This window comes from Pituophis catenifer, unplaced genomic scaffold (assembly GCF_029215685.1).
Source record: "Pituophis catenifer annectens isolate HBS135680 unplaced genomic scaffold, rPitCat1.0.hap2 SCAF_4, whole genome shotgun sequence".
Lineage (NCBI taxonomy): Eukaryota > Metazoa > Chordata > Lepidosauria > Squamata > Colubridae > Pituophis > Pituophis catenifer.
In genome coordinates, this window is record NW_027256884.1 from 9240699 (window position 1) to 9262037 (window position 21339).

A 21339-nucleotide genomic window follows, 5' to 3' on the forward strand; every position below is an offset into this window, starting at 1 on the left:
TGGTGCGAACTGGCTAAATCTCACCACTGTATAGATAAATAGATGAATAGATGATAGATAGATAGATAGATAGATAGATAGATAGATAGATAGATAGATAGATAGATAGATAGATGATAGGATGTGCTTGCAAATGTTTGTTGGAAAAAGACATAGCATGGAATCAATCTGTGCTATTTCTATTTCCTGGGGAAACATGTTTTTTTGTTATCATTTGGGAAGGTGTCAAATTCAGTTGAAGGAAATCTTCTTTAACCTTTTACCAGCTAACTACATTTTCCAACTAAATAAAGTGCCTTCTGCATACCAAAAACATTTTCTACAACTCTTCCTGGAAAGCACAGTTTGGAATGATTCTTGGTCAATGTCTCATGACGGAGAACGAGACACCGAGAAATAAAGGAAGCACCCTGATTAAAATATGATAGGAAGAAGCAGCACTTCTGATGCAAGAGAGCAGATTTTTGCTTTTTCACATCTATTGGAAGCGAGAGCTTAGTGTATACTCCAGAGACAAAGAAGCTACTAAGATATACAAGCTGTGAGGATACAGCAATTCTCAGCATGTAGAAGCTACATCCAGACTACTGAGCCTGGGGTTTTTTTTGCCTTCAGCTTTGTGCAAATAAGCCCCCAGTGGTGCTTCAACAGAAGTCTTAGCTTCTTCCTTATTACCTCCCTGCAAAAAGGGAAGGAAAAAAAAAGAATCCATTGTGACAACCACAGCTGGATGCTTTAAAAATAATATTGGACAATGTTGAGTTCTCGCTATCGCTCAAATGAATTCTTGCGTTCCATTGGATGTGACCAAGTTGCTCAGGCAAATCAACACATTACTTACTAGGAATGCAATCCAGATATCAATGATCCCTCTGGGAAGCAGAAACGTGAGGACCAAGATAGAACAAACAAACAAGTAAACAAAAACTATCTCAGGAATTACCACCTTCCGGTTGTAAAACTCACAACAAACTGTGAGACATCTGTGGTTAGGAGTTCTGTTCTTACACCCTCATAGGAAGCCTATATGTAATGATGCTGCAGGAGGAAAACTGATGAAAATAAAGAGGCTGGGGAAAAAAATCAAGTCTCTGGCTTCAAATCAGCTTATAGTTGGTATCTGTAATATTGCAGTATTGCAGGCTAACTCTGCCCACTACCAGGAGTTCAATCTTGACCAGCTCAAGGTTAACTTAGTTTACCATCCTTTTGAGATCAGTAAAATAAGGAGCCAGATTGTTATGGGCAATGTGCCTACTCTGTAAACTGCTTAAAAAGGTAAAGGTTCCCCTTGCACATATGTGCTAGTCGTTCCCAACTCTAGGGGGCAGTGCTCATCTCCATTTCAAAGCTGAAGAGCCAGCGCTGTCCAAAGATGTCTCCGTGGTCATGTGGCCGGCATGACTAAATGTCAAAGGCGCACAGAATGCTGTTACCTTCCCACCAAAGGTGGTCCCTATTTTTCTACTTACATTTTTTACGTGCTTTCGAACTGCTAGATTGGCAGAAGGTAAACTGCTTAGAGAAGGCTGTAAAGCACCATGAAGTGATATTTTTTATTTATTTTATTTGTTTGTCAAACATGTACAAGATGACAAGTATAGGTATGAACATAAACATGAACAAAGGAAGTAAATACAGATAAATGGGGACAGTAGGACAGGGATGGTAGGCACGCTGGTGTGCTTATGCATGCCCCCTTTACGGAACTCTTAGGAATGGGGTGAGGTCCACGGTAGACAGTTTGAGGTTGAAGCTGTGAGGGTTTGAGGCTGTAACAACGAAGTCAGGTAGAGCATTCCAGGCATTGACCACTCTGTTGTTGAGGTCGTATTTTCTGCAATCGAGTTTGAAGCAGTTTACCTTGAGTTTGTATCAATCGTTTGCCCGTGTATTATTGTGGTTGAAGCTGAAGAAGTCGTTGACAGGCAAGATGTTGTAGCAGACAATTTTTTTTTAATTTGATTAATATGCCACCTTTCTCTGGAGACTCAGGGTGGCTTACAATGCGCTAAGCAATAGCCTTCATTCTTTTGTATATTTATACAAAGTCAGCTTATTGCCCCCACAACTGGGTCCTCAATTTACCTACCTTAGAAAGGATGGAAGGCTGAGTTAACCTTGAGCCTTGGCAAGATTTGAACCTGCAGTAATTGCAGGCAGCTGTTCTTAATAACGGGGTGCTTTAGACCACTGTACTACCAAGGCTCTTAATTTTGAATACTATGCTTAAATCGGACCACAGGCTGTGCAGTTCCAGATTGTCCAAGCCCCAAATTTCAAGTCTGGAGGCATAGGAAATTCTAATGTGAGTAGAGGAGTGGAGTACTCTTCTCGAGAAATACCTCCTGATATATAAGTCTAAGTGCTACTGCTATCAGTAAAGTTATTTATAGGTGAAGGTTTTCTGGTGTCAGAAGCTAATTACTGTCAGACCTGGTTCCTACTTGGAGAACAGCTTATCAGGAAATATCAGGACCGTAGGCTGGATCAGAAAACAACCTTTAAGAAGGCGTTGTCAAATTAATTCTGTATTATCTCCTGGAAATCTTCATAAAGTCATCATGAGATGTTCTCCACTTGAAAGAGATATTACCTTACTTTACGTGGTGGCACAAAATCAGAAATCCTTGTTGTAGAAACTGTCTTACTACAATATGTGAAGAGTCTATCTTGAGGATTATCTTGAACTGGCTTGTCAAAACCCGTTTAGCATGTAGACTAACATGTGATGAGAATTGCTCTCTAGAAAATTCTAGAATATATTACATTCCTATTTACATTCAAGGATCACCAATTTGAGGAGGAAAAAAGAAGGTGTTAGACTTCTACTGAGGAGAGAACCATGGAAGCTGGGTCATTTGAGGCCTGTCACACTCTCTGTTCCCAATCTACTTCTTGGAGCGGATTGCTGTGGGTAAAAACTTGGGGAGGGAGTATTCGGTGGGCAGTCTTGAACTCTTAGAGCAGGGATGTCAAACTCGATTTCATTGAGGGCCGCATCAGGGTTGTGTTTGACTTCAGGGGCCAGGTGGGTGTGGCTAAAGTGGGTGTAGTCAGCTCAATGTCACTTGTTTTCGGCCATGACAGCCTCCTGAAGCCCTCTGCCAGCAAAAACAGAGCTTGAAGGGGCCACATGCAAGCTCCTTTTTGCTGGCAGAAGGCTGCAGGAAGCCATCATGGTTGAAAATGGAACCTCGGAGAGCCACACATGGCCCTCTCGAGCTCCATTTTCACTGGCAGAGGCACCATGGGCTGGTCCTTTGCTGTTTCCAGGGCAGGCCCATGGGCCAGATAAGCACCCCCATGGGCCAGATCCGGCCACGGGCCTTGAGCTTGACACCCCTGTCTTAGAGGAATGACATAACATAAATCTAACCAATAAATAAGCAAATATAAGCTATAGCTCATAAGTGTAACATTGGAAATGATCCCGTAGGGATTCAGCTTTCACTGCAAGTCGTGACTTCCAAATATCCCTTCTGCTTGGATCCTAATTTCTCAGTTCTATCATCTAAGATGTATCACCTTGGGATCCTCACCTCATTTCTTGGCTGAAAACCTACATAATTATGTTCCTGGTCTTGTCCTCATTTATATTTCATAGGGCTCTTTCTGTAAAGGTGCCCTTGGTAAGTATACACCCTCACTCTCCATATGCAGGAAAGTGTCTCCCTTTAGAATGTTTGAAACTTGCCTGCTATATAGACAGAACTTGATGAATATATAGCAAATATATATTTTTAATGTCTAGATAAGCAAATATGTGCATTTAGTATGATTATCAAAACTAACATTGAAACCTTGGTGGTGGTTTCTCAGATATCTCATGCAGCTCAGTGAATCTAAAAGTATAACCATCTAATGGCTGCTTTGCAACAATTCCCTTCCCTCTTTCTTTAAAATTTCAATTTGCTACAGAATTCTTTTCTCTCTCCCTCTCTCTCTCTTCTTATTCCTACATAGAAAATGCTGCTAAATATAATGCATGGGTGGTAAAGGCACCAAATAATTTGTCAGAGTTGTAATAATTTGAATAGTTTGTTCCATAAAGCTAGAATTCAAATAAATTCAGAGGTGTTTTTTTCTTCTTCTTTTGTTCTCTTTCTACATTATGACAATTATATCCATCCTGGCAGTATTGACTAGCCTGGGAAATGATTAGGAAGCCTTGGATGTGAAGATAGATAATACCTAGATGGTATATGAGGATGCCGATCCCTAACCTTTATTAACAAATGCAAGACATTTGTCAAATATGTAAGAGCATAGCTTTAAGGAAACTGTGCTCATTATGGCTGACGATGAATCCATTTCTTGTAAAAGAATGTAGCGCGCAATAACACACTATATGCATGATATGATTGTGTAGCTTGTGTAGTTGAGTACAGATAATCCTCAAGTTGTGACTGGTTGTTTAATGATTGTTTGAAGGTACAATGGATGGATGGAGAAAGGATGCTTTATGGTCCATAAGGCACTTCCAGCTCTTATAAAACACACACACACACACACACACACACACACACACGCATCACTATGGTCACATGATTGTGATCTGGGTGCTTGGCTACCTCTTCTCACATGATTGTAGCTGCCAAACACCCTGCAATCATGTAATTCCTATTTGCAATCTTATCTGCTGGCTTCCCCAGAAAGTCAATGGGGAAGGCAACAGGAAAGGTCACCAGCTGCTGCCATTTGCTAGAAAACTGGAAGGCAGCTCTTTGAGAGCAGAAAGGCTGCCTGCTGAGGAAAAGGGAACTCTGAAGGGCTTCAAAAACAAGTCAGATCCATTATTTCTGAAGCCCACTGAAGACATTCCTTTCTAGGCAGAGAGAGGAGCTGAACTTGATGGAGTGCAGAAACTAATACTGGATCACGAAGATCTGAGCTTCATCTCTGCAGTCCTCCACAGAAGTTCCTTCCACATCTAGAGGAGAGCTGCCTATCTTCCTTCATCAGGCAGGTCTTTCATTCCATCCGCTTAATGACCCATGTGATTGCTGAATGATTGCAACTGGGAGAGCTGAGGTTGTGGTCATTCACAGAAGTAGTCATGTAGGTACATTGCTTAATACTGTATTTTTCAGAGTATAAGACACACTCCCCCCCCAAAAAAGAGGCTGAAAATTTGGGTGCGGCTTATACTCTGTAGCTTTTTCAAAGCTTTTTTTCAGCCCTAACGAGGCGCTAGCGAGTGAAGCCATCTTCCGTGCTTCGCCTGCTTTTCTCATTGCTGCTCCCTCCAATGATCAGCTGTGCTTTAGAAGCTGTTTTTCAGCCCTAATGAGGTGCTAGTGAGTGAAGCCATCTTCCGTGCTTTGCCTCCTTTTCTCATTGCTGCTCCCTCCAATGATCAGCTGTGCTTTTCTCAGCCCTAATGAGGTGCTAGCGAGTGAGGCGATTTTCCGCGCTTCCCCTGCTTTTCTCATTGCTTCTCTCTCCGACAATCAGCTGTGCATTAGAAGCTGTTTTTTATTCCCAACTGGCGCACGTGAGCGTAGTGAATGCATACTCAAAACTAGCGAACTAATGTGCTGAAGCTGACTAGACTAAAGATGCTAGCCAGATGAATACCTGCTAGGCAGAATTTATGTTTCCTATTTTCCTCCCCAAAAACTAAGGTGTGTCTTATACTCCAGTGCATTTTATATTCCAAAAAATACAGTAATTACTGTTATCAAGTCATTGTACGTCACAATCTACCTGTATGTGCGATGTGTGAGTGGTTTAGATAATCATGAGCTCCTGTAAGTATAGCTTATGTAGAAGTTTAGCAGATGTACTGCTTAGCCTAAAATGGCAAGAAACTACATTATTGCTTTTAGGAAATTGAAGCAATTTAGGCAAACTACATTAGGAACCACAATGGGGCCAAGACCTATATATTATCCTAGCCCCCTAGTATATTCCATAATAAACATTAAATACTTGGTTCCTAATAGATTTCAATTAAAAAAAATAGATATTTCTTATTTCCTGATTCTTTTTTTACACCCAAGACTTGTTTCCTAAAAAAACATTTTTGGTTACAGATTTCCAAGTTATTGAAAGAACAATGTTGTGTGCTTGCTAATATGTATGTTGAAGTTGGAGGCTGTAATTAAACTTGCAAACCATCTGTGCACTTTTTTCTTAAGTACAATATTTGACTCATTTAAGTTTTGCCTCCTAAAGGGCTGAGCGTTTTGTGAAATCGTCAAGCCAAAAGTCATCCAGTTATTAGCAGAACTAAAAACAGGAATCTGTCTTTTGTCACTGACCTTCATGTCGCTCTGCTGTTGCAGGCTTGCACTGTGGTTTGACCTATCTGGTACCTGTTAAGAGCAGCTAAAAACCTGATTTAATTCAATTTACTTCTGCTGCTATAGTTAATAAATGTCTCAAATTGGCTTCAACTGCACTGTATAAGAAATATATAGTGTACAGTGACTTTTCAAGTAAATACCCTGTTTTTTTCCAAAATAAGACATCCCCTGATAATAAACCCAATCGGGCTTTGGAGCGCATGGCAGTAAGGCCAGGTGCTTATTTCAGGGTTAAAAAAAATATATATAAGACAGGGTCTTATTTTCGGGGAAACACGGTATGTATATGTATATGTATATGTATATGTATATGTATATGTATATGTATATGTATATGTATATGTATATGTATATGTATATGTATATGTATCTCTATCTCTATCTCTATCTCTATCTCTATCTCTATCTCTATCTCTATCTCTATCTCTATCTCTATCTATACATATATATGTATATGTATATGTATCTCTCTATCTATCTATCTATCTATCTATCTATCTATCTATCTATCTATCATCTCTATCTCTATCTCTATCTCTATCTCTCTCTCTCTCTCTCTCTCTCTATCTATCTCTATCTCTCTCTATCTCTATCTCTATCTCTACCGTATTTTCCCCAAAATAAGACATCCCCTGATAATAAGCCCAATTGGGCTTTTGAGCACATGGCAATAAGGCCAAGAGCTTATTTCAGGGTTCAAAAAAATATAAGACAGGGTCTTATTTTCGGCATAACACAGTATAGAAATCATTCATAGGGTACGAAAATTATGCAAAGCAATGGAGAAAGTGAGCAATCCTAATAGGTTTTACACTGTAACTCAAATGCTTCTGAAAGTTATTGTTTTGCAGTATTTTTTTTTATATACTTTTTTTTTTTTTAATTTGATTTATATGTCGCCCTTCTCCGGAGACTCAGGGTGGCTTACAATGCGTTAAACAATAGCCTTCATTCTTTTGTATATTTTATACAAAGTCAGCTTATTGCCCCCACAAACTGGGTCCTCATTTCACCTACCTTAGAAAGGATGGAAGGCTGAGTCAACCTTGAGCCTTGGAGAGATTCGAACCAGCAGAAATTGCAGGCAGCTGTGTTAATAACAGGGTGCACTAAACCCCTGTACTATCAAGGCTCTTCTTTGCACAAATGCCATTGGTAATACATTTCCATCCATTTAATAAAATAAACTAAGGACCTAAATCAACTCATTGCTTTCTTAAGAAGATTATTTTGGACCATATCCAAAGATAACAGGGAGGAGAAGTTATAGAAATTATTTCAAACTATATTCAAAATATCAGTGAATAAATATAAATTATCCATTTTGTTTCTATTTTTAATAAATCCAGAGGGAGAGGAATGAATTATAGTTGATGAGTTCTTCAGTTCATTAGCCAACTGAAGTAGAACATGATGAGAAATGTCTATGGAGATTCTTTGTCCCAAAGGTGTTTTTTCAAGAGGGAAGTGGACTTTTTCCTTCTGTCCTGGCCACTTTTTACAGAGGCACGATTGAGAGCATTTTAACAAACTACATCACTGTTTGGTTTGGTGGTAGCAGTGCCTCAGATGGAAAGTCCATACAGAGAGTGGTGAGAACAGCAGAGAAGATTAAAGGAAGTTTGCTTCCTGTTATTCAGGTTGCTGCTTATAAAGGCTATGTGCTTAGAGCCTGAAGCATTGTTAGAGACTCCACACACCCATTTTATGGTCTGTTTCTGTTTCGCCCCTCTGGGAAGAGGTTCCGAAGTATTTCTAGCAGGACTACCAGATTCTGTAACAGCTTTGTTCCCTATGCCATACATCTGGTAAACTTGCAAGATTCATTTTTCTCGTTTTTCTGAACTAGACTGTAATAGTTGTCTGTGTCATATAATATATGAAGGTATATGTATAATTTTGCATTTATTTATGTATTTTGTCATGGTAATGTTGTGTATACTGGAGGTGAGGACTCTTTGAGAGCAACAAAATTTCATTTTAGTGTATGCTGATTAGTGTACAGTCAAAGTGACAATAAAGTTATTATTCTATTCTATTCTATTCTATTCTATTCTATTCTATTCTATTCTATTCTATTCTAGTCTAGTCTAGTCTAGTCTAGTCTAGTCTAGTCTAGTCTAGTCTAGTCTATTCCATTCCATTCCATTCCATTCCATTAATTAATTTTGGGCTTAGACAACTTAGAACTATGCCGACTTCAGTCTGACCTAAGCATAGTACATAAAATTATCCACCACAATGTCCTTCCTGTCAATGACTACTTCAGCTTCAACCACAACAGTACACGAGCAAATAATAGATACAAACTCAAGGTAAACCATTTCAAACTCGATTGCAGAAAATATGACTTCAGTAAGAGTGGTCAATGCCTGGAATGCACTACCTGACTCTGTGGTTTCTTCCCCAAACCCCCAAAACTTTAACCTTAAACTGTCTACTGTTGACCTCACCCCATTCCTAAGAGATCTGTAAGGGGCATGCATAAGTGCACCAGCGTGCCTACCATCCCTGTCCTAATATTCCTTTTTACTTACTCTTTTCATGTATTCAAATTATGTTTATACTTTTACCTGTTATCTTATATATGCTTGACAAATAAACTTATAACTAATGACTCCACTCCACTCCACTCCACTCCACTCCACTCCACTCCACTCCACTCCACTCCACTCCATTCCATTCCATTCCATTCCATTCCATTCCATTCTATTCCATTCCATTCCATTCCATTCCATTCCATTCCATTCCATTCCATTCCATTCTATTCTATTCTATTCTATTCTATTCTATTCTATTCTATTCTATTCTATTCTATTTCTTTGTTTTTCCTTGAAGCTGTTTCCTTCTTATCCAAGAAGCTTCTTCAGTTTTTGAATGAAGATGTTTCTTGGATGAGAAGTGAAAGAGCTTCAAGGAAGAACAAAGATAGACCAGAGTTGCCTCTTGAAAAAGCACCTTTGGGACAACCTGATGAGAACTAGCCTTCACCTCTTCACAAGGCGTACCATAATTCTCAGAAATTTGGAGGACGGGGGGACAGGGTATCAGCTTGCACCTCTCACGTTGACAGACAACCATTCTTGCATTTTTAATCTAATGGCTGATATTCCTATTGCTTTATTTCTGGAAGATCCTTTTGGTTAGCTTTTTCCCATTCTTTGTGTTCTAAAACTAGGATCCAGCATCACCACTACTGTGCCTGTTTTAGGATGCGGGGGGGAAAAAGAAGACTTTGATGTTGATCAATAAATGATGGTTGCCAAAGCCTCTGAGGTGTAATTCACAGCTTCCTCCATATGCCTATCATCAGGCAGAACTATGCCCTTAAAGCTTTTTCCCCTGTGGGACATGTCAGCCTTTGCTTCTCCATCTTGTGCTGCTGGAGACCTGATTTACACTCTTCTTCTGCCAGTGACAAAGAGTGTGAGGGTTGTAAATCCCGGTGCTTGTTATGACCATTTTTTAATCATCTGTTTTCTTTGGGAGCATAAAAACAGAAACCCCAGAGGCTGATATACATGTCACCAGGAAATCTCTCCAAGCATCCACCCCACCCACCCCAAGAGGTTTCGGTGCATTGTGGGGAAGGAAAGGACCTCCTTTTATTTATTTATTTTTTTCAACAAATGCGCCTCTAATCCTTTTTCATCGGAGAGTGTATTGAGCATGCGGCTTCCGTTGCTGTGAATTAAACAAGCGTTGTCTGCAGCTTGGAGTGGAAATTAATTGCTTCGAGGGGATTCTTCTCTTCGGCTGCTTCTCCCCTCACGTGACACAAAGTGACATTGGTGGTATGTACAAAGAGTCCTGCCTGTTATCTGTGATTTATAACCTTTCTCACTGGCACCCATTCAGCTGCCAGTTAGCACAAAGCCAGGCTCCGGTGACATTTGAAGGACCTGTATGAATGCAGCCAGCCAATCAATGGCGGCCGCCCCCTTTTACAAGGACAGTGGGTCTGTCACCATTACACCAGGCTGTCAACAGAAAATGACTACAGGAACACAAAAGCCAAAATGATGTCAGCTTAATCAGAGAAGAGACCGAATGCCTCCCAAGGTAAACAGCGCTGATAGAGCTAGAAAAAGGTGGCCTTGGCAGATCAGCAATATGGGGAGAGTCCCAGAGAAACCAGGATTGAAATGCAGCGGTATGACACACGGGCTGAAAAAAAAAAAACCTGTTTCCTTTCAATTAAAATTGATGACTGATCTTGGCATGAAGGAAGTCTGGAATAGATAAGAGAGAGAGAGCGCTGGAGACAGTTTCCCAGGGGTCAAAATGTTTCTTATTAAAGGAAAATGGGAGGGTGGACAGGCAGCAACCGAGCTGGAAGATGATAAGATTGCCCTGCCAAAATGTTGCAGCTGAGGCGAAGTGTCTAGAATAGTGCAGATTTGAAACTGGTGTGTGTGTGTGTGGGGGGGGGGTCATTCTCAACAAGGAGCCCTATTAATGGGGAGAGAGAAGATTATTCCAAGCGAAAATATAATCTTTCTGTTCAGGTGTGTCCAACACCTGTGACAGCATGCATGTAATTTTCTGGGTGGAGGAGGAGGAGGAGGAGGAGGAGGAGGAGGAGGAGGAGGAGGAGAAGAAGAAGAAGAAGAAGAAGAAGAAGAAGAAGAAGAAGAAGAAGAAGAAGAAGAAGAAGAAGAAGAAGAAGAAGAAGAAGAAGAAGAAGAAGAAGAAGAAGAAGAAGAAGAAGAAGAAGAAGAAGAAGGGGGGAGGAGGGCCTGGTGGCTCAGCAGACTGATAGCATTGTGATTAACACCAGCTGTCTGCAATTACTGTAAGTTCGAATCTCACCAAGCTCAAGGTTGACTCAGCCTTCCATCCTTTCTAAGGTAGGTAAATTGAGGAACCAGTTTGTGGGGTCAATAAGCTGACTTTGTATAAATATACAAAAGTATGAAGGCTATTGCTTAACGCATTGTAAGCTACCCTGAGTCTCCGGAGAAGGGCGGCATATAAATCAAATTAAAAAAAAAGAAGAAGAAGAAGAAGAAGAGGAGGAGGAGGAGGAGGAGGAGGAGGAGGAGGAAGAGGAGGGGAGGGGGGGAGGGAGGGAGGGAGGGAGGGAGGGAGGGAGGGAGGAGGAGGAGGAGGAGGAGACAAATTTTCCAGGATGCTTTTCAACATCTTAGTTTAGTCAACAGTTCTGGAACTCGGAGCTCCCACACAAGTATCTTCAAAGCTAACCTTACATATCTTCTGAGTTCAGTCCAGTATGCTACCAGCTACTGAGGCACATCTGAATGGAAGAAGCACAATTCATCAAAGACTATTGACTATATTACCCTTGCAGGGGTTGTTTTATGAAAATTGAAAATTGTGTTGCAGCAGGCAGTGGCATCAGATGGCAAAAGGTTCTTCTTATGGCATGTCAAGTGCCTCCTTGTGCCTCCATTTGGAACTTAGTAGCTGAGCAATTCAGTCTAAACATGTGCATTTGGGAGAAGACTTAACATTATCACAGACGGATCAATATTAACAACATTTGTTTTGGCATGCACGTTTGTATTTTCTAGTGTGCAAGACATTTATGTAATCAGAAACAAATAATGGAGATATGTGATGTACAATGGATTTTGGGCTCTTGCATACCATACCTCAAAACTTGCAGGCACAGTCAGTTAAACACCATACCATTGATGACTTCCTGAAAATGGTAAAATAATAATAATAATAATGTTTCAGATAATGAAAAACAACACATTCATTATCACCAGACACTTTCAATAGTGCAGATGATGGGACTTCATTTTTTTTTTTTAAAAAAAAATTCAAATTCAAAGAGGGAGGAGTGTCAATTTATTTTCAGGAATACCAGAAGGCAAGAAAAGAAACAATGGATGGAAACTAATCAAGGAGAGAAGCAACTAAGGAGAAATTCCCTAACAGTGAGAATAATTAACTAATGGAATGGCTTCCCTTCAGAAGTTGTGGATGCTCCATCGCTGGAGGCTTTTAAGAGGAGATTGGACAGCCACTTGTCTGAAATGGAAGAGGGTCCCCTTCCAAGGTCCCTTACAACTATTATTCTGTTATTCTCATAGTGATAGGAAATTTCTAAATTTCAACATAGAATACCAGTTCTTTCAACTCACTAGAGCCCAAGCTGTGAAAAAGAAAAAGAAAAAACAAAACCTTCTATCTACAGTATTAATTTCCAAAACTAAGGAAAAAGTTTATAAGTTCATTGGGGAGTTATTAATAGTTAGCAATTATTCTGAACAAGAACTGGGTTGTTTTAAGAGATAATGTGTTTTTTGTCCGCATTATTTTCTAGCAAAGTAGAAAATTGTGTGCATATTTATTTCAGAAGTTCTTAGAGGAGCTAAAATTACATTGTGGCAACGGACAATCCTTCCTTTTTTTTTTTAATTCACGACATTCATTATAGCTGCTATCTAATGCCCATATTCTAATCTCCAGAGGGACAGGAGCATGATATCCTGAAATTTGAATGTAAGCAGCAATGTCATAATAACATCTGTTTGTTAGCAGAAGATGTGACCAGAGATTCATGATTTTAAAAAAACCCACACATTTATCCACATAAAGATGCATGTGCAAAGTAATGCACTTACTCTTATTAAAAATGTTTTTGGTTCTTTTCTGAAGTGCTTCTTAAGATCTCTGAGGGGCACAGTTGTGAGACAGGCCACTTGAATGACATGGCAATGTAAGCAGAAGGATGGTAATCTTATATTGAGGCTCTCTCACTCATTGCTCGTTTAAGCAAAAAAATATTTTGAAGAGGTTGGGCAGATTAAGGGAAGATGGAGATAGAGATAGAGGTAGATGATGGAGAGAGAGATAAAGATAGAGATGATAGAGATAGAGATAAAAATAGATGTAAAGATAGAGATGATAGAGAGATAGAATCAGAGATGATAGAGATAGGGATAAAGATAGAGATGTAGAGATGATGGAGAAAGAGATGAGAGAGAAAAGATAGAGATGATAGAGATAGAGAGAGATAAAGATAGAGATGATAGAGATAGAGATGATAGAGAGAGAAAAGGTAGAGATGATAGCGAGATAGAGAGAGGGAGATGATGGAGATGGATGGATGGATGGATGGATGGATGGATGGATGGATGGATATGGGGATGGGGATGGAGATCTATTTCCCTTCGTTCTTTCAAACAAAAAGACTTCCAGGATTTTTCCTAAATCAAAAGAAGTTTAATCCCTAGCACTCTGGGATTAATTCCATCAGTCTTGGGGGAAAATGTATATATACATATATACTGTACACACACACACACACACACACACACACACACACACACACACACACACATTACATACCAGTACATTTCAGTGTATAAGATGCACTTTTCCCCCCTAAAAGAGGGTGGAAATGTTGGTGCATTTTATACACCGAATACAGCCATTTTTAATTTCCTGAAGCCCCGCCCCCGCATCCTAGTTTTGCAAAAAAAATGAGGTCGTTTTTTGCAAAAACACCACACAGAAGCTTTGGGAGGCCTGCAGAGTGTTCCTGTGGGCTAGGGAGGGCAAAACCCCCCCTGTTTTTGTGAAAAACGGGCAAAAATGGGCCATTTTTTTTGCAAAAACGGGGCACGCATAGGGTTTGGGAGGCTTGCTCCAGGGGGTCGAGGAGGGCAAAAACTTTTTTTTTTCTTGCTTACCTCTTCGAAATCTTGGTATGTCTTAAACACCAGTGCGCATGGGTGGGTTCTAAATTTTTTTACTACCGGTTCTGTGGGCATGGCTTATTTTGTGGGCGTGGCTTGATAGTCATGTAACAATTATTTAGGATTTAGCAGACATACTGGTCTACCAGGCTTTTAACTGCTTGCAGAGCTGTACCGATCTACCCATTTATTTTTTGCAGACACTGGTCTACCCATGTATTTTTGCAGGCACTGATCTACCCATTTATTTTTGCAGGCACCGGTCTACTCATTTGTTTTCTTTTAACACTGATCAGCTGTAGGGCGGCCCTTTGAAGCCGTGGCAAGAGTTTAAGCAGTTTTTTTCCCTCTAGCCATCAGCTGGGACTCAGGAGGCAGCAATAGATTGGGGCTGGGGCCAAATAAAAGGTAAAAATAATGAGGGGGTGGGGGGCGGGGGAGGTTCAGAATCGGTTCAGTGACATCATATCATCACCGCTACCAGCTTGGGAGAACCGGGCCGAACCGGGAGGAACCCAAAACTGCCAGTGTGTCTTATAATCCAAAAAATATGGTGTGTGTATGTGTGTATAAACACACACACTCACATACACATTATTTTGGAAGAAATATCACATAGATATTTCTTAATGGGTTTATAATTATTTTAAAATTATAAATATTTATGATATTATTTAAATAGTGTAAGATTGGAGACTGATTTAGAATTATTAACCAGTAGGTTAGTCAAAAATAAGTGTCTTAAGCAAAGAGAAGAAAAACAAACTTTCCAAATTTACATTAATATTTAAATTATATCATCATATTTAAACTAATATCTGTTTTTGAAGATGCAAATGGATCTGGTTCCTGGTAAAGATATGAATGTTCATTGTCATATTCTTGAATTATTAACAGTAGAGCAACCATTGTAAGTTCTATTTCATATCATATTTAGGAATATAGATAAATATTGTAGTAAGACAATATTTTGTGGCATATTTTATTATTAATAATAATGTCAGCTTTCATGTATTTGTGTATATTTGCATGCACATATTCAAAAAAATTATACCCAAGCTTGTATAAAGTCAACAAATGCTCATTTAGCAAAAAGCTTTCCTTGCAAAGCTTCTCTGAGTGAGGGGACCTTTTCTGCCACCTTGAAGAAGGCGGTGGTGAGACCCCCTCCTCAAGAAGCCTTCCCTGGACCCGGCTGTATTAGCAAATTACCGTCCGGTCTCCAACCTTCGCTTTGTGGCGAAGGTTGTTGAGAATGTGGTGGCATGACAACTCCCCCAGTACCTGGATGAATCTGTCTATCTGGACCCTTACAGTTGGGCTTCAGGCAGGGGTACAGCACAGAAACGGCATTGGTGGCATTGGTGGATGATCTCTGGAGGGCTCGGGACAGAGGTTGTTCCTCTGTTCTGGTCCTATTAGATCTCTCACAAGCTTTTGATACCATCGACCATGGTATCATGCTGCAGCGGTTGAGGGGGTTGGGAATAGGAGGCACCATGTTGTGGTGGTTCTCCTCCTTCCTCTCTGACTGCTCACAGTTTGTGTTGGCAGGGGGGCAGAGGTTGACCTCGAGATGCCTCGCTTGGGGGGTGCCGCAAGGGTCGGTCCTCTCATCCCTTCTGTTCAACATTTATGTGAAGCCGCTGGGCGAGATCATCCGTGGTTTTGGGGTGAGGGTACATCAGTACGCTGATGACACTCAGCAATCTGGGTGTCCTCCTGGATGCACGGCTGTCTTTAGAAGAGCATATGATGGCTGTGGCCAGGGGGGCTTTGTATCAGGTTCGCCTGATTCCCCAGTTGCGTCCCTTTCTGGACCGGGACACCTTGCGCACAGTCACTCACGCTCTTGTTACCTCCCAGTTGGACTACTGTAATGCTCTCTACATGGGGCTCCCCTTGAGGAGCACCTGGAGGCTCCAACTGGTCCAGAAAGTGGCCGCGCAGGTAATTATGGGTGCAACTCATTGCACCCATGTAACACCTCTCCTGCGCGAGCTGCACTAGCTCCCAGTGGTCTTCCAGGTGCAATTCAAGGTGTTGGTTACCACCTTTAAAGCACTCCATGGCTCAGGACCTGGGTACCTACAAGACCGCCTTCTGCCACCGATAGCCTCCCAACGACCAGTTCACTCCCACAGAGAGGGACTCCTCAGGGTGCCGTCGGCCAAATTATGTCGGCTGGCGACACCTAGGGGGAGAGCCTTCTCTGTGGGAACCCCTGCCCTTTGGAATGAACTGCCTCCGGACATACCCAAGATCTCTGACCTCTGAGTTTTCCGCCGTGCTCTTAAGACCCTGCTCTTCCAACAGGCAGGGCTAGCTTCATAATTGAGTTTTAAATTCGGAATTCTTAAATTTTTGGGTTTTTTAGCTAATTGGCCTTAAATGTAATACTTTTAATATTTTTTTTAAATTTAAATTGTGATATTTGTATTGTGTTTTTACCTGGCTGTACACCGCCCCGAGTCCTTCGGGAGAGGGGCGGTATAGAAATAAAATTATCCATTATCCATTGTATTGAAAGCATCCCAAATAAGTTTATCAGAGTCATATTAATGGTTCCAAAAAGTATCAAAAATGTCATCGTATGTGTAGAAACAGTCTTCAAGCTAGAACATGTTTTTTTTTAAAAAAATCCTTCTGGGTAAAGTTAATTTTGCTTCCTATAGGTTGGACACTATTAATATTTAGTATTAATATGGTATAATTTAGTATTAATTATGGTATAATTTTAAATTGTTTTTTAATTGGGTTACTGATTTTAATTTGGTATTGTATTGTGATTTGTATTGAAGTTGTCATTTTGTAAGCTGCCTTGAGTCCCTAGGGAGAAAGGCGGCATATAAATTGCAATAAATAAATAAATAAATAAATAAATAAATAAATAAATAAATAAATAAATAAATAAATAAATAAATAAATAAATAAATAAATAAATAAATAAATATTTAGGAATTGTTATCATGGCTTAGAAAATCCCTGCGGTAGATAAAATTAATATGATAGCTTCTGCTGTCAGATTGGTCAATCCAAAGGTTTCTAATAGCTGAAAATTAGTTAACAGGCAATTTCTGAAAGATATTAGAGAGGAAAGTATGTGAACTTAGTGTGTTTTCAAAGGTGCTGGTTGTAGTTTGAGCAAGACGGCTATTCCCTGATATTCCAGAGTTCTGAACTTTCTGGAAAGCCATTATCTTTCAGTCTCCTCACAAGGAGCAGTTATCTGGAACACTTGTGAGCCATCTCAAACTTTCTCCTTGTCCTGAGAGGAATTAGCAAGAACTGGAATTAGCAAGAAAAGCTTACTGGCTTTTCATTCTGCCAAAATTATCATTTGTCTTTCCACAGAGCTACGTCCACCATTTCTTCCTTCAGAAGTTCCTTTGTATTGATTTGCTGCTGGACAATTATTAGAATTCTTAATCCCTGCAGCACCATGTTGAAATGTATATAGATGCTGCATATCAGCAGTCCCCAACTTTGCTGGCTGGTCAGACTGGCGGAGGCAGCCTCAGGATACGAGGGTTGGGGGAGGGGATAGTTTCTCATGCACACATGCATGCACAAAGCTGCATTTGTGAAAGTGACACGCCGCTTTCACAAATGCAGCTTCATCCACGTATGAGCTCACCAGGGGTAGTATTCTCTTACCTTTGCTACTGGTTCGCAAATGTGAAGGCGCGCACATGCACAGGGCCTTCCGCGCATGCACAGAGCGTCAAAAACGTGGATAAATGGGATGTGATTATGTCTGGGTGCAGTGGTGAAATCCAATTTTTTTTACTACTGGTTCTGTGGGCATGGCTTGGTGGGAATGGTGTGGCTTGGTGAGCGTGGCTGCAAAATCCCCATTCCCTCCCCACTCCTGGGGGAAGGATTTTGCAAAATCTCCATTCCCACCCCACTCTGGGGCCAGCCAGAGGTGCTATTTGCTGGTTCTCCGAACTACTCAAAATTTCCGCTACTGGTTCTCCAGAACCTGTCAGAACCTGCTGGATTTCACCCCTGTCTGGGCAGGTGGGTGGAGCTTCCCACAGCCACCGCTACTGGTTCGGCCAAACTAGATAGAACCGGATGAATACCACCCAGGGGTGGGTTCTACTTACCTTTACTACCGGTTTGCAACGGGGCCACGCATGCGCGCTAGCTTCACTCATGCGCTTGCACGCTCTTCTGCGCATGCACAGAAGCATTTTGATGACATCAGCATCAGTGGGTGGAGCCTCCCACCAGTTTTACTACGGGTTCTATAGAACCAGTGCGAACCGGGGGCAACCCACCACTGATACCACCACTGATGCTCACCTACCACTTCTGCGACCTGGTTTTGAATGGGCTGCAACTCGGCATTGGTCTGCGGCCCAGGAATTGGGGACCCCTGCTGTATATGATGCAGTAGCTGCTGAATAAAACTTACAAACCATTAAAAAAGAAATGGCTTTTAGGTATGCGCTCATATCATGCATATATAATTCTTTATATATTTGATAGAAAACAGTGGGTGTCTTAGTTTTTATTTTATTTCATATCTGACGGATAACTTTGCTCAGATGTATTCCGCACGAATCAATCAATCCATCAAAAATCATATGGTGATCTACATAATGGGGCTTAGGAAATAAAAAGTAATCTGGCACATTTGGAGGGGAAGCAATAAATTAACAATGTCTCATTAGAAGGAGAAATGTTGTGACTAGTGTTATAAAGGCACTGTTGCCTGGGATTTGGGGGGGAAAAAAAACCAGCAAGTCTTTGAATCATTATAAGTTTTCCTGCGTTTCCTCTGCAAGAAAACTAAAGTGCATGTTCAACCAATGGTCAATTGAATGTTAAATAAGTAATGCATCTATGTGGATGCAACTGCAGGGCGATTATTTTTGGGTGGATGGATGGGTGGGTGGGTGGAAGAATGGGTGGATGGGTCGGTGGATAATAGAAATGATAGATAGATGACAGACAGACAGACAGACAGATAGATAGATAGATAGATAGATAGATAGATAGATAGATAGATAGATAGATAGACAGACAGACATAGATGGGTGGGTGGGTGGGTGGGCGGGTGATAGAGATGATAGATAGATGATAGATAGATAGATAGATAGACAGACAGACAGATATAGATGGGTGGGTGGGTGATAGAGATGATAGATAGATAGATAGATAGATAGATAGATAGATAGATAGATAGATAGATAGATAGATAGATAGTAGATGGTTGGTAGGTAGATAGGTAGGTAGGTAGATAGATAGTAGATGGTAGGTAGGTAGATAGGTAGATAGATAGATGGTAGATAGTAGATAGATAGATAGATAGATGGATAGATAGATGGATGGATGGATGGATGGATGGACGGACGGACGGACGGACGGACAGACAGACAGACAGACAGACAGACAGACAGATATAGATGGGTGGGTGGGTGGGTGGGTGGGTGATAGAGATGATAGATAGATGATAGCTATATAGCTAGCTAGTTAGATAGATAGATAGATAGATAGATAGATAGATAGATAGATAGATAGATAGTAGATGGTTGGTAGGTAGGTAGGTAGTAGATGGTAGGTAGGTAGATAGGTAGATAGTAGATAGATAGATAGATAGATAGATAGATAGATAGATAGATAGATAGATAGATATTGTAAGCAATAGTACTATTGGCTGTACCTGACTATAGATTAAACAGTGACAAATGTATAGAGTGTTATGGTACAATTATAAAAATAATGCTTATAACTATGATGTATAATTATGTATTTAAAAGAGACTATACTGTATGACTATGAGAATAATGGTTATAATCAGGGTGTATAATACTATGTATACTTAAAAAGGATTTGATACAGCCAGTACACTGTCGTTGCAAAACTGGAAATGTGATGTATAATAAAGGAAATGTATAATAAAAAATATTTTAAAAAAGAAAAAGATGCTAGTAACTGATTAGATAATTAGTCTTCAGTGTAAAGATACCTTTTCCTGTACTTTAGAAACAAGGAAATGATTATTTCCTTGCTGATCTTCTATGAGAAGAATTAATTCAACTTTGTATTTTTACCCCCACTTTTTCAAAATAATCAATAGAGTTAGATGGGAAAAATTTCAGGACTAGTTAAAAGGAGGCGTGCTTTGAAAATGTCCAACTCCCAAACAATATATATTTTTTTGGAAATATTCAGGTGATGTCTCTACTAAACTGGAACTCCAGAAAAAGACAACCTTTTCACAGAGTTAGAATGCAGAGAAACAAAAGTGTGTTTTCATTAAAATGACACTGTTCTTCAAGAATATGTCAGTATCAAGGAATTCATGGAGGAGACAGGGATAGTTTTATGGCTTCTGCTTTTAGTCACAGAAGACATTTGAAAATGGCTTTTCAATCAGACTTTTGAAGAACACTATGTACTGGCCAAATACAGAAGGATATTTATCATTCTTTGATATGTCATTCCCCAGAAGATTATGGCAGCTAAGAGAGTTTTGGAAACTTTTCTGGACACCGGCAGAAGTGGATATTGTTCCACTGACTTAATGTTCACCATTAAGTCCTGCCTCTGCATTCCCCCTCCCCCTTTGTTCTTCTTTATCCTTACTATTTTTTTCCTTGACCTTGGTGCCAATCAGTGGTGGGTTTCAATTTTTTTTACTACCGGTTCTGTGGGCGTGGCTTGGTGGGTGTGGCAGGGGAAGGGTACTGTAAAATCTCCATTCCCTCCCCACTCCAGGGGAAGGGTACTGCAAAATCCCCATTTCCTCCCGATCAACTGGGACTTGGGAGGCAGAGAATAGATGGGGGCGGGGCCAGTCAGAATTTTTACTATCGGTTCTCCGAACTACTCAAAATTTCCTCTACCGGTTCTCCAGAATTAGTCAGAACCTGCTGAAACCAACCTCTGGTGCCATTTGAGTAACGTTCATTTGTAACTTCGTAGTCCTTGTACCAATCTTTATGTAATGTGATAAGTTTCTTGCTTATAGGCTTCTGTATGAAATATGGCTTTCTTTTTTCATTCCAGTCCTTAAAAAGAAAAAAAAAGAAAAAGGAAAAAGAAATACTTAGAAAAATGAAGGGATAAAAGGAAAAAAGGGTCATTTCTGCTACCTGAAGCCCATTACACCTTTTGGGGGTTTTTTTCCCCTCAAAATTAGAACCATCTCTATTTGGTGTCCTTTTTATATAATGTTATCCAGGGGGAAAAAACCAGAATAGGAAAGTATAGTCTTATTATAAAAACCTAAGTTATAAATATTGTTGTGGCCCAAAACATTCGGAAATGAAGTTCTTCATCTGAAACATCATTAGATGTTTTTTTTTCTTCTTAAAATAGAATCAAAATGTAAAGCGATT